At 46.5% G+C, this 12,131-nt stretch overlaps 1 protein-coding gene across 1 annotated transcript in view; it reads right to left on the reverse strand.

Moving 5' to 3' along the window:
* The window catches only part of LOC141270697 (uncharacterized), a 74,363-nt gene extending 71,989 nt beyond the window's left edge, over nucleotides 1-2,374 (reverse strand). Inside the window, exon 1 of the mRNA XM_073680792.1 lies at nucleotides 1,837-2,374. The gene's annotated coding sequence lies outside the window, so the exon portion shown is untranslated. The remainder of the gene's footprint in view (nucleotides 1-1,836) is intronic.
* Between the last annotated feature and the right edge of the window lie 9,757 nt (nucleotides 2,375-12,131).

A 12,131-nucleotide genomic window follows, 5' to 3' on the forward strand; every position in this document is an offset into this window, starting at 1 on the left:
TTACTTACTTCCTAAAATCCACAAGGACCCCCTCTACCCACCGGGACGTCCGATTGTGTCTGGTATAGGTGGACTGGTGGGCCCCATCTGCACCTTCATTGATAATCACCTTCGCCCACTAGTGGAGACCTTACCTTCCTATATCTTACCTTCCTATATTAAAGACACATCGGAGGTCCTGAGACGGGTCGACGGGGTCCTTGTGGATAATCAGACCTTATTAGTCACGGCGGATGTTGAAAGCCTCTACACATGTATCCAACATGAATTGGGCCTGGAGGCAGTGCGCCTCTTCCTCCGGGGTTCCGACCTGGACGGCCCCTCTGGTGATTTCTTGCTCGAGCTCCTGCGCTTTGTCCTGCATCATAATTATTTTTTATTTAAGGATACTGTTTATCTTCAGCGACGTGGCACGGCCATGGGAGCGGCCTGTGCACCCTCATACGCCAATCTCTTCCTGGGAGCTTGGGAAAGAGAAATTTTTGGCGATGGGGGTGTCCAGGGTAGCGACCTGGCCGTGACATGGCTGAGATATATAGATGATATTTTTCTTTTGTGGCGGGGCTCAGTGCAGGAGCTGGAGGCATTTATGAGCAGGTTAAATCAAAATGAATGGGGAATCAGGCTTACATACACCTATCATCAATCCAAAATGTCCTTTTTGGACATTAATTTGGAAATTGATGAAGGTGGTTATATACAGACAAATGTCTTTCGTAAATTGACATCTACAAATTCCCTTATTTATGCTTCTTCTGCTCATTCTACTTCTACCATTGGTGCCGTCCTGGTGGGACAATTCATGAGAATGAGGTGCATATGCTCAACTGATTCTCAATTTGAGATTCAGTCAGCTGATCTTACTCGACGATTCCAGGAACGAGGATACAGCAATAGATGCATCCGCCGTGGCTATAGGAGGGCGAGGGTTACTCCTCGTAATCAATTATTATACTCAACTCCTTGTGGTAGGAAGAGAGATACGGGGAGGATCCGCTACATTTCCACCTTCAATCATGAGTGGGGGGAGATGCGGCGGATCCTCTCCAAACATTGGAACGTTCTTGGTGCGGAGCCCTCCCTACGCGAATTTGTGGGGGAGTATCCACTCATGACACCCAGGAAAGCCAATAACCTCGGTGACATGTTGACACGGAGTCATTACATTCCCCCACCAACCAACCCGTTCGGGTCCCGTGGACCAAGACTCGGGTTTTTTCCCTGCGGACGCTGTCTGGCCTGCGCCAATGCCGTGCGCTCTGTCTCCTTTTCCTCATCCGATGGCTCCCGTGACTATCAAATCCGTTATTTTATATCTTGTGCTTCAACTAATGTAATCTACTACGCAACTTGGTATTTAATAAAGCTATACTGTTTTTATGCCTATACGTACTCTGTTTCTCCTGTTATTATATCTAATGTTGAGTAGGCTTGTGGCAATTACTAGCCATGCATTTTCTAATTGGCGTCTTGCCACGATTATATAAAAAATGAAGGCCCTTCTGTGTAGATTTAAAATGATGCAGTTCTCAATTTCAGTCAGGAAAAAAAACAAGCGCATGCATAACATTTCTGAAATCTCATAGCTTTGGCTGGTACTGTAAAAAGCAGCATTTCATTTGCATAAAAAAAAAACACTGCAAAAACGCTGCATGTGACCATAGCCTTACAGTATATGCACATGACATATTTTTTTCAGGTGGAATCCGCCTGAAAAAGTGCAGGAAAAAAAATTAAAATAACACACAGCAATGTAAAAACAACATATACTTGGAGTAAAGGTGGTCACACAAAAGTATAGGGCACTACATATAGGGCACTACATACTTACTGTACCTCTGAATTCCTTTTTGTGTTGTTGTTTTTTTTATTTCAAACATACTCGCGGAACCAAATCACCAATGTACACGTGTACCAATGTATATTCCACAACAATGGAAAAAGTTTATCGTACAGGATATATCAGTCACATATAATCCTGTATATACCATAGGATGTATGTGCACATAGTATAATATATACAGCAAACGGGAGAGTATATGACTGGCATATGATATAATATAACTGCAGACATCAGATATTATACAAGTCGCATATTATCCTGTATATAACATCTGATGTCTGTATCCATATTGTACCACATACAGTATACAGGAGAATACATGACTGGTATATAGAGAAGGGTGAATTAATTTGTAGGTCCCTGAAACGGGGTATTTAGTATTCTGTGGTGGCTGGTTGGGAGCCCTGTGAACCAGCTGGCTCACATGGCTTTTCCTTTAATTTGTAGCCCGGACCGAAATCATGTGTGTCACGCTACAAAAATGTTGTTGCGCCAGACTGCCAATCAAAAGATGCGATGGTGGCAGGTAGGAGGAGGTCCGCAGAGTCCCTGTCTGGTGGCCTCGGACTACCAATGTGGCTGCTGGACCAGTGTCCTGCGATTACATTTGCTCATCTGTATGGGTATAGGAGATGTGATGAATATAGAACATCAGATATTATACCGGCCATATATATTATCCTGTATATAACATCTGAAGGGGCATAAATGATTGTGGTCACAGAGGGTGCGACCACGACCAGGCCTGTGGAGTTAGGGTGTCTGCTGATACCTGCCTAGTCTGCAGCTGAATGTGCTATAGTGACCGCTGGCCTATCAGAGGCGGTAGCTGATGTTGGCATGCCTGCATCGTATAGCTAATGACGTCACTGCCTTGTGCCGCTCGCCTCTCCCTGTGCTGGTTATGGAGAGAAAATGCTGATCGCTGCAAGAGCAAGGAAAGGTGAGAGGAATAGTTTATTTGTTGTATTTAAATGCGTTTGAGGAAAACGCCAGGATGGGGACCTTATTACAGGATGGGGACATTATTACATACAGGGCCCAGGACAGGAATATTATTACATACAGTGCCCAGGATGGGGACATTATTACATACAGGGCCCAGGATGGGGACATTATTACATACAGGGCCCAGGATGGGAACATTATTACATACAGGCCCAGGACGGGAAAATTATTACAGGATGGAGACATCATTACCGGACCCAGGATGGGGACATTAATAGAGGGCAAGGACATTATTACATACAGGTCCAAGGACGGGGATATTATTACATTCAAGGCCCAAAACGGGGACATTGTTACAGGGTCTAGGATGGGAACATTATTGCATACAGGGCCCAGGAAGGGGAAATTATTACAATACCCAGGACATTAATACATACAAGGCCCAGGACAGAGACATTATTACAAGACAGGGGACATTATTACATACAGGGTCCAGGATGGGGACATTCTTACAGGACAGGGGACATTATTACATACAGGGTTCAGGAAGGAGACATTACTACAGGATGGGGGACATTATTGCATACAGGGCCCAGGACGGTTAGATTAATACAGGAAGGGGGACGTTATTACGTACAGGGCCCAGCACGATGACATTATTATCTACAGGACAGGGACACTATTACATAAAGTGCAAGCACAGGGACATTATTACATACAGATCCCAGGACGGGTACACTATTAGGCTGTGTGCCCACGTAGCGTTTTTCAAGCGTATATGCTGCGGAATTTCCGCAGCGTAAACGCTTGAAAAACGCATGTATATCCGCACCCCATGGTCCTCAATGGCATTCCGCAATGTCAATGCCCATGCTGCGGATTTTTCCGCAGCGTATATGCTGCGGTCAAAAATCCGCAGCATGTTCATTAATTTTGCGGAAGCGCAGCGGAATCAATGTGCGGATGGTACCCAAGTCTGGAGGAGAGGAGACTCTCACGAGGCGTAGGGAGCGGAGCCGCGCGTGTACTAGGCGTACGGAGCAGAGCCGCGTGTGTACGAGGTGTACGGAGCGGAGCCGCGCATGTACGAGGCGTGTGGAGCAGCCCAAAACAACTGCTGGGGGACCGGCCCGGGGGAAATTTCCCCTCTACCTGTGTCAAGTAATGGGGAATCTCCACCTGCAGAGCCGCCACCACATTTATGGCTGTTCTGTGCGCACAGGACCTGTGATGAGGTCACAGGAGGGGAGGAGTCAGGGGTCACATGATCAGGGGCCTCAGTGGATGCAGGACTCTGCTGTGCTGGTTGTCATGGTGCTGGATGAGGGGAAGGTTATGTGTGGGGTCAGGAGGGGTTTACAGTGTGGATGTAGCAGAGCCGCGCGTGTACGAGGCGTACGGAGCAGAGCCGCGCGTGTACGAGGCGTACGGAGCGGAGCCGCGTGTACGAGGCGTACGGAGCGGAGCCGCGCGTGTACGAGGCGTGCGGAGCGGAGCCGCGCGTGTACGAGGCGTGCGGAGCGGAGCCGCGCGTGTACGAGGCGTGCGGAGCGGAGCCGCGCGTGTACGAGGCGTAGGGAGCGGAGCCGCGCGTGTACGAGGCGTAGGGAGCGGAGCCGCGCGTGTACGAGGCGTAGGGAGCGGAGCCGCGCGTGTACGAGGGGTACGGAGCGGAGCCGCGCGTGTACGAGGCGTACGGAGCGGAGCCGCGCGTGTACGAGGCGTGCGGAGCGGAGCCGCGCGTGTACGAGGCGTAGGGAGCGGAGCCGCGCGTGTACGAGGCGTAGGGAGCGGAGCCGCGCGTGTACGAGGCGTAGGGAGCGGAGCCGCGCGTGTACGAGGCGTAGGGAGCGGAGCCGCACGTGTACGAGGCGTAGGGAGCGGAGCCGCGCGTGTACGAGGCGTAGGGAGCGGAGCCGCGCGTGTAGGGAGCGGAGCCGCGAGTGTACGAGGCGTAGGGAGCGGAGCCTCTAGTGTACGAGGCGTACGGAGCGGAGCCGCATGTGTACGAGGCGTACGGAGCGGAGCTGCATGTGTACGAGGTGTACGGAGCAGAGAGGAGCCATGTGTGTACGGAGCGGAGCCACGTGTGTACGAGGTGTATGGAGCAGAGAGGAGCCATGTGTGTACGAGGTGTACGGAGAGGAGCCGTTTGTGTATTACTTGGAATCACGTGTGTACGAGGTGTACGGAGCAGAAGCCGTTTGTGTATGATGCGGAACCACGTCTGTACCAGGTGTACGGAGCAGAGCCATGTGTATACGAGGTGTACGGAGCAGAGCCATGTGTGTACAACGTGTACGGAGCAGAGCCGCGTATGTGCGACGTGTATGGAGCAGAGTTGTCTGTATAGGTACGGTTCTGGCAGTAAAAGAATCCAGGAGGATTCTTTTTAACTTCCTGGCAGGTAGTGAAGAACACCAGAAATATTGCTCTACTTTAACCTGTTTGATACTGATAACTGCGGGAGGTAATTTTCTAAATGGGATATGGTCAGCATTGGGGACCACAGGGATCTGTACTGGGAGCAATGGTGACCACAGGGATCTGTGCTAGGACTGATTCTTTTTAATCTCTTTATTAATGACATGTAGCTTCAAAAAAAAAATATCCCTCAGAGGAGATCTCATCTATATGTATAAATACTGTACACGACTTATTCCTTCCAAAGACCATACTAAGGACCAAGGGGCGCTCATTATGGGTGGAAGAAAGGCGATTCCGGCAGCTAAATAGGAAAGGGTTCTTTACAATTAGAGCAATCAGACTGGGGAATGCCCAGCCACAAGAGGTAGTGATGGCAGACACTATAACAGCTTTTAAAAAAGGGCAGGATGATTTTCTCACAACAAATTATATTGTGGGTTATAAATAATCTAGCGATAGAGGATGCATAACTGGTGGTAAAGGGTTGAGTCTGATGGGTCCGTGTCTTTTTTTTTCACCTATATAACTTGAAAAACCTAATAATGACTAACAAAAAAACACCTAGAGCAGTAATGCAATTAACATTTCATATATTTCATGTTCGCATACTTAGCGTTGCAGAGTGCTACTTTATTTGTTAGTTGTATATGGACATGGCTGCTCCTAGTAAGCACCTGTACACCTGTTTTGGAAGTGACTGTCAGTTTTTTCTGTTTATATGTATAGGCTTTCTGACTGAGCACTCCGCCTCTAAGCCACAAGCGGTTTTAATTACAGCAGTATCTTACCTTCCTATACACATGCAGACTTTAGTCTCTAAGAGAGGCTAAACATTGGTAGGGTTCTGGTATCGAGAAACGCCTTATCGTGGCTACCAGGTACACATGAATTGACCAAGAGCAGAAATGTTAGTATGCGATGCGGGGCCGGGAGTACTGCTCACAAAATCCGACATAGAATCCGCCTTTCGCCTACTACCAGTACACCCAGATTACTACCACCTGTTGGGATGCCAAGTGGACAATGACTACTTCAACGACACTTGCCTCCCAATGGGTTGTTCAATATCTTGCTATTACTTCAAGCTATTCAGTTCTTCGGTTCCTTCCTGGAATGGGTGCTGAGGTACGAAACCGGCAATAGGTCAGTCACACATTACCTAGATGACTTCCTATTCGTTAGACCCAAAAACTCAAACCAATGCCAATCACTACTGAACGAATTCAAAAACATCTTGCGACGTTTCAGAGTCCCTTTATGCCCAACAAAAACCGTAGGCCCCACAACAAAGCTGTCGTTCTTAGGCATCAGAATTGACACCACTGCAAGGTTGTTCCGCATCCCAACGGAAAAAATACAAAAAACATTACAAATGATCAAGGGATTTTGCGCAATACGCAAAGTAACACTACAGCAGATGCAAGTGTTACTAGGGCTCCTCGTGATGCCAGTTGGCAGGGTTTTTTCTCATTGCCTATCGCTCGCAACAAAAGGGGCATCAAAAGCGAATCACAGAATCAGAATCAACAGGCAGCTACAGGCGGACTTAGAGGTGTGAAAAACCTTTTTACAATCGTTCAATGGTTATACATTATTCATGTCAGCAGAAACGTCCAACGTTGAATTAAAATTTTTCACCGGGGCAGCAGAATCGGGTGGTTATGCAGCGATACTAGACACCCAGTGGAGCATGGCCTTATGGCCTTCTTATTGGTCGGAGCAAGGACTGACAAAAAAACAGACTCCTCAAACTCTTCCAGATAGTGGCAGCAATAGAACTATGGGGCATGCGCTTGGCGAACAAAAAGATACGTTTTATAACAAAAAACACCAACCTACTGCACTGCATAAACAAGATGGCATCATCGTCTCTCCCAGTGCTAGGCCTCCTACGCTGACGAGTTCAATTTTTTAAAAAATTCTGTGGAAGCAGGGTTGAAAAGCAATGTCTGACTTTCATGTGTTCATTTTCACAGATTTTTAATTTATTATTACTTTTGTCAGATTCAAGTTATTTCTGTGACCATTGTAAGTTTTTCTTTCATTAAACGAGGGGTACCAACAATTTTGACCACGTGTGTATATTCTTGTCAGGGCTCCAAGATGGAGAGGAGCAAGCGTTAAGAGTGATGGGTGGTGGTCGGAGTCCTGCATACAATTACGCAGGATCCTCCGTGGCCTGGAAATAAAGGACATGTTGGAGAGTTCCGCTTGTTGACCTACTTGCCTGTGTGGAGACACAGGGCATGGGGCAATGAGCTGATTTTGGAAAAATGAAATGCCTTTTTAATGAAATTAATGGAAATAGATAATAAAGCTGTGACTGATCCTCACCCATCCAGTTGTACTTGGTACGTTATTGGCTGGCAAGGAAAGGGGGGCGGTAAGGGGGCTAAGCGGGCTTCGGGTTTGGTTGGGGGGTCCCCGCAATCTGGCAGGCGCCGCACTGATTAAGGAGGGAGCCTCTGACTGCGGTGGCTCCTCCCTGGGCCGTGACTATTGGTGGTCCCCCTTCACTGCCCCTTACTGACCAAAAAAAAACAAAACACCAAGGTTACTTACCGGTAGCCGGTTTTTCCTGAACCCATGACAGCACACCTTGAGAGAGGGATCCGCCCCACCAAGGACAGGAAACCGTCTGAAATAAAAGGGCGGTACCTCTCCCTCGCTTCAGTTAGATTACAGAGCATTGAGAGGACCTCCAGAAAAGGTTAGACACATAACCAACATCTACAAAATATATATTATATATATATATATACAGGGTGGTCCAAAAGTAGGTGGACATAAGTAATAAGGTTATGAAGGGGGAGATTTATCAAACACTGAATTGCAGCCGCCTGTCTGGATCATCCTCCAATAAATCATGAATTAGACGTGGACGATAAGCTTTCCACCCAATAGATTTCAGGATTCGCATGATAGAAGCTCGTGAAATTCCCAACTTTTTTGGACTCTGAACAAATGTTTCAGCAACAAGTTGTTTATTATCTTCTGTACAGATTATTTTGGGTCGACCAGTTTTTGGAGCATTAAGGATTGAGCCAGTGGCATTGAATTTGTCACGAATGCAGTAAATGGTTTGTCTCTTTGGGGCTTGAGTACCAAATGTTTCAACCCAATTTGCTCTAACGGTTTCAGCATTTTGAGATTTCCAATACTCTGTTAAAATCCATTTTCTTTGATCTGTATCTAAATTATTTGCCATTATGTGTTATCTGAAAAGAAAACAGATATAAGGGAGATCTATCTGTGAAAACTAGATCTGTGAAACTGGCTCAGTTGCCCTTAGCAACCAATCAGATTCCACCTTTCATTTTCCAAAGTCTGTGAGGAATGAAAAGTGGAATCTGCTAAGGGCAACTGAGCCAGTTTCACTTTACACCATGTTTGATAAATCTCCCCCTTCATAACCTTATTACACTTTCTGTCCACCTACTTTTGGACCACCCTGTATATATACAGTACAGACCAAAAGTTTGGACACACCTTCTCATTTAAAGATTTTTCTGTATTTTCATGACTATGAAAATTGTACATTCACACTGAAGGCATCAAAACTATGAATTAACACATGTGGAATTATATACTTAACAAAAAAGTGTGAAACAACTGAAAATATATCTTATATTCTAGGTTCTTCAAAGTAGCCACTGTTAGAACCTTGCTCTTAGGTTTTTTCCTTTGCTGGTCACATGACCTTGTTGGCCTATTTAATCCTGCTCCGCCCTTCTGGCTTTGCTGGACTTCATTGTATAACTACTTTCTAGCTAGCCTGTGCTCTGTATCTAACTCTGTTAGTTTGCTTGGTCTACGGACCTCTATGTTCTATATATTTTGTTTGTTCGTCTGTCTGCTACTATTTCTGTTAGGAGGTGTCCCATTTTCCTCCCAGTCCTTAGTACTTGTAGGGATTCCTTCCCCACATCTATAGGTCTCCGTACAGACTAGCTTAGGACTTTAGCAGGTCTGATCGCAGGATCAGGTTCCCTGTTACATCGTAGGGATTCAGCTGAGTTCTATCGTAGGGACAGATCTCCTGTCTTTCCTTAGCTCTGGTAGCAGAACATAACAGCCACCTTTTCCTTTGATGACTGCTTTGCACACTCTTGGAATTCTCTTGATGAGCTTCAAGAGGTAGTCACCGGAAATGGTTTTCACTTCACAGGTGTGCCCTGTCAGGTTTAATAAGTGGGATTTCTTGCCTTATAAATGGGGTTGGGACCATCAGTTGTGTTGTACAGAAGTCAGGTGGATACACAGCTGATAGTCCTACTGAATAGACTGTTAGTATTTGTATTATGGCAAGAAAAAAGCAGCTAAGTAAAGAAAAACGAGTGGCCATCATTACTTTAAGAAATGAAGGTGAGCCAGTCCAAAAAATTGGCCAAACTTTGAAAGTGTCCCCAAGTCCAGTTGCAAAAACCATCAAGTGCTACAAAGAAACTGGCTCACATGAGGACCGCCCCAGGAAAGGAAGACCAAGAGTCACCTCTGCTTCTGATGATAAGTTTATCCGAGTCACCAGCCTGAGAAATCGCAGGTTAACAGCAACTCAGATTAGAGACCAGGTCAATGGCACACAGAGTTCTAGCAGCAGACACATCTCTACAACAACTGTTAAGAGGAGACTTTGTGCAGCAGGCCTTCATGGTAAAATAGCTGCTAGAAAACCACTGCTAAGGACAGGCAACAAGCAGAAGAGACTTGTTTGGGCTAAAGAACACAAGGAATGGACATTAGACCAGTGGAAATCTGTGCTTTGGTCTGATGAGTCAAAATTTGAGATCTTTGTTTCCAACCACCGTGTCTTTGTGCGACGCAGAAAAGGTGAACTGATGAACTCTGCATGCCTGGTTCCCACCGTGAAGCATGGAGGAGGAGGTGTGGGGGTGCTTTGCTGGTGACACTGCTGGGGATTTATTCAAAATTGAAGGCATACTGAACCAGCATGGCTACCACAGCATCTTGCAGCGGCATGCTATTCCATCCGGTTTGCGTTTAGTTGGACCATCATTTATTTTTCAACAGGACAATGACCCCAAACACACCTCCAGGCTGTGTAAGGGCTATTTGGGGTGCTACGCCAGATGACCTGGCCTCCACAGTCACCAGACCTGAACCCAATCAAGATGGTTTGGGGTGAGCTGGACCGCAGAGTGAAGGCAAAAGGGCCAATAAGTGCTAAGCATCTCTGGGAACTCCTTCAAGATTGTTGGAAGACCATTTCCGGTGACTACCTCTTGAAGCTCATCAAGAGAATGCCAAGAGTGTGCAAAGCAGTCATCAAAGCAAAAGGTGGCTACTTTGAAGAACCTAGAATATAAGACATATTTTCAGTTGTTTCACACATTTTTACTAAGTATATAATTCCACATGTGTTAATTCATAGTTTTGATGCCTTCAGTGTGAATGTACAATTTTCATAGTCATGAAAATACAGAAAAATCTTTAAATGAGAAGGTGTGTCCAAACTTTTGGTCTGTACTGTATATATATATATATATATATATATATATATATATATATATATATATATATATATAATCACCCAAAATGTGAAGTGCTTCACCAGGGCGTGAGAAACACGGGGGGGGGGGGACTACGGGTGCTGTCATGGGTTCAGGAAAAACCGGCTACCGGTAAGTAACCTTGGTGTTTTCCCCTCACCCATGACGGCACACCTTGAGAGAATTTTGGAAAATATGAGCACCCTAGGGAGGGACCACCGCCTGAAGTACCCTTCTGCCAAAGGTAAGGTCAGAGGAGGATAGATCCAACCGATAGTGCTTGTAGAAGGTGGATGGTGCAGACCAAGTAACAGCTTTACATATCTGGTCAATCGAGACGTCTGCTCTCTCTGCCCAGGAGGTTGCTACAGCTCTGGTGGAATGAGCTTTAATACGGTCCGGTGCCGGAACACCTGTAGATGTATAAGCTAGACAAATGGCCTCCCTAAGCCACCTAGAAATAGTTCCCTTTGATACCCCGTGACCTTTCCTACTCCCCTGAAAGGCCAGAAACAAGGAATTGTCCTTCCTCCACTGACTAGTCATGTCTATGTACTGTAGTAATGCCCTTCTAACATCTAGATTGTGGAACCTAACCTCACCGGGGTTTTTAGGGTTACTGCAGAAAGAGGAAAGCACAATCTCCTGATTACAGTGGAATCTGGATACTACTTTCGGAAGGTATGCCGGATCTGTACGCAGGACGACCCAGTCATCATGAATTTGGGTGTATGGGGGATCAACAGAAAGGGCCTGCAGGTAACTCACCCTACGGGCCGACGTTAGGGCCACTAAGAGAATGGTTTTGAGGGTGAGGAACTTTGGAGAGATAACCTGCCGAGGTTCAAATGGGTCGCCAGAGAGTGCGCTTAAAACCAAATTCAGGTCCCAGGGAAGAACTCTGAGAGCCCGAACTGGCTTAGCCCTGGAATAAGATTTAATGAATCTAGAGACCCATCTGTTCCCCGCCAGGTTACAATTATAGCGCGCCCCTAGGGCGGACACCTGAACTTTAAGTGTTCTCGTAGCTAACCCCAGGTCACGTCCCTTTTGTAAAAATTCTAGGACATCTTTAATTGGAGGTTTATCCGACAATGTGGAGTCTATAAAATCCAGGAATTTTTCCCAGATTCTGGAATAAATCTTAGTTGTTATGGGCTACTTACTACCCAATAGGGTGGAAACTAGGCCTGATGAAAACCCCCTATTGCTCAGTAGCAACCTCTCAAATTCCAAGCTGCCAGATGGAAACCTTTGGCTTGTGCATGGAATATCGGCCCCTGGATGAGAAGGTCCGGCCTGTCCAGCAGGACCCAGGGATCCGAGATCGACATTAGGCGAAGCAGGGAGAACCAGGTTCTTTTTGGCCAAAAGGGGGCTATCAGAATTTTCCTCGCCCTCTC

This window comes from Phyllobates terribilis, unplaced genomic scaffold (assembly GCF_046119375.1).
Source record: "Phyllobates terribilis strain yellow unplaced genomic scaffold, ASM4611937v1 Scaffold_5__5_contigs__length_657084704, whole genome shotgun sequence".
NCBI lineage: Eukaryota > Metazoa > Chordata > Amphibia > Anura > Dendrobatidae > Phyllobates > Phyllobates terribilis.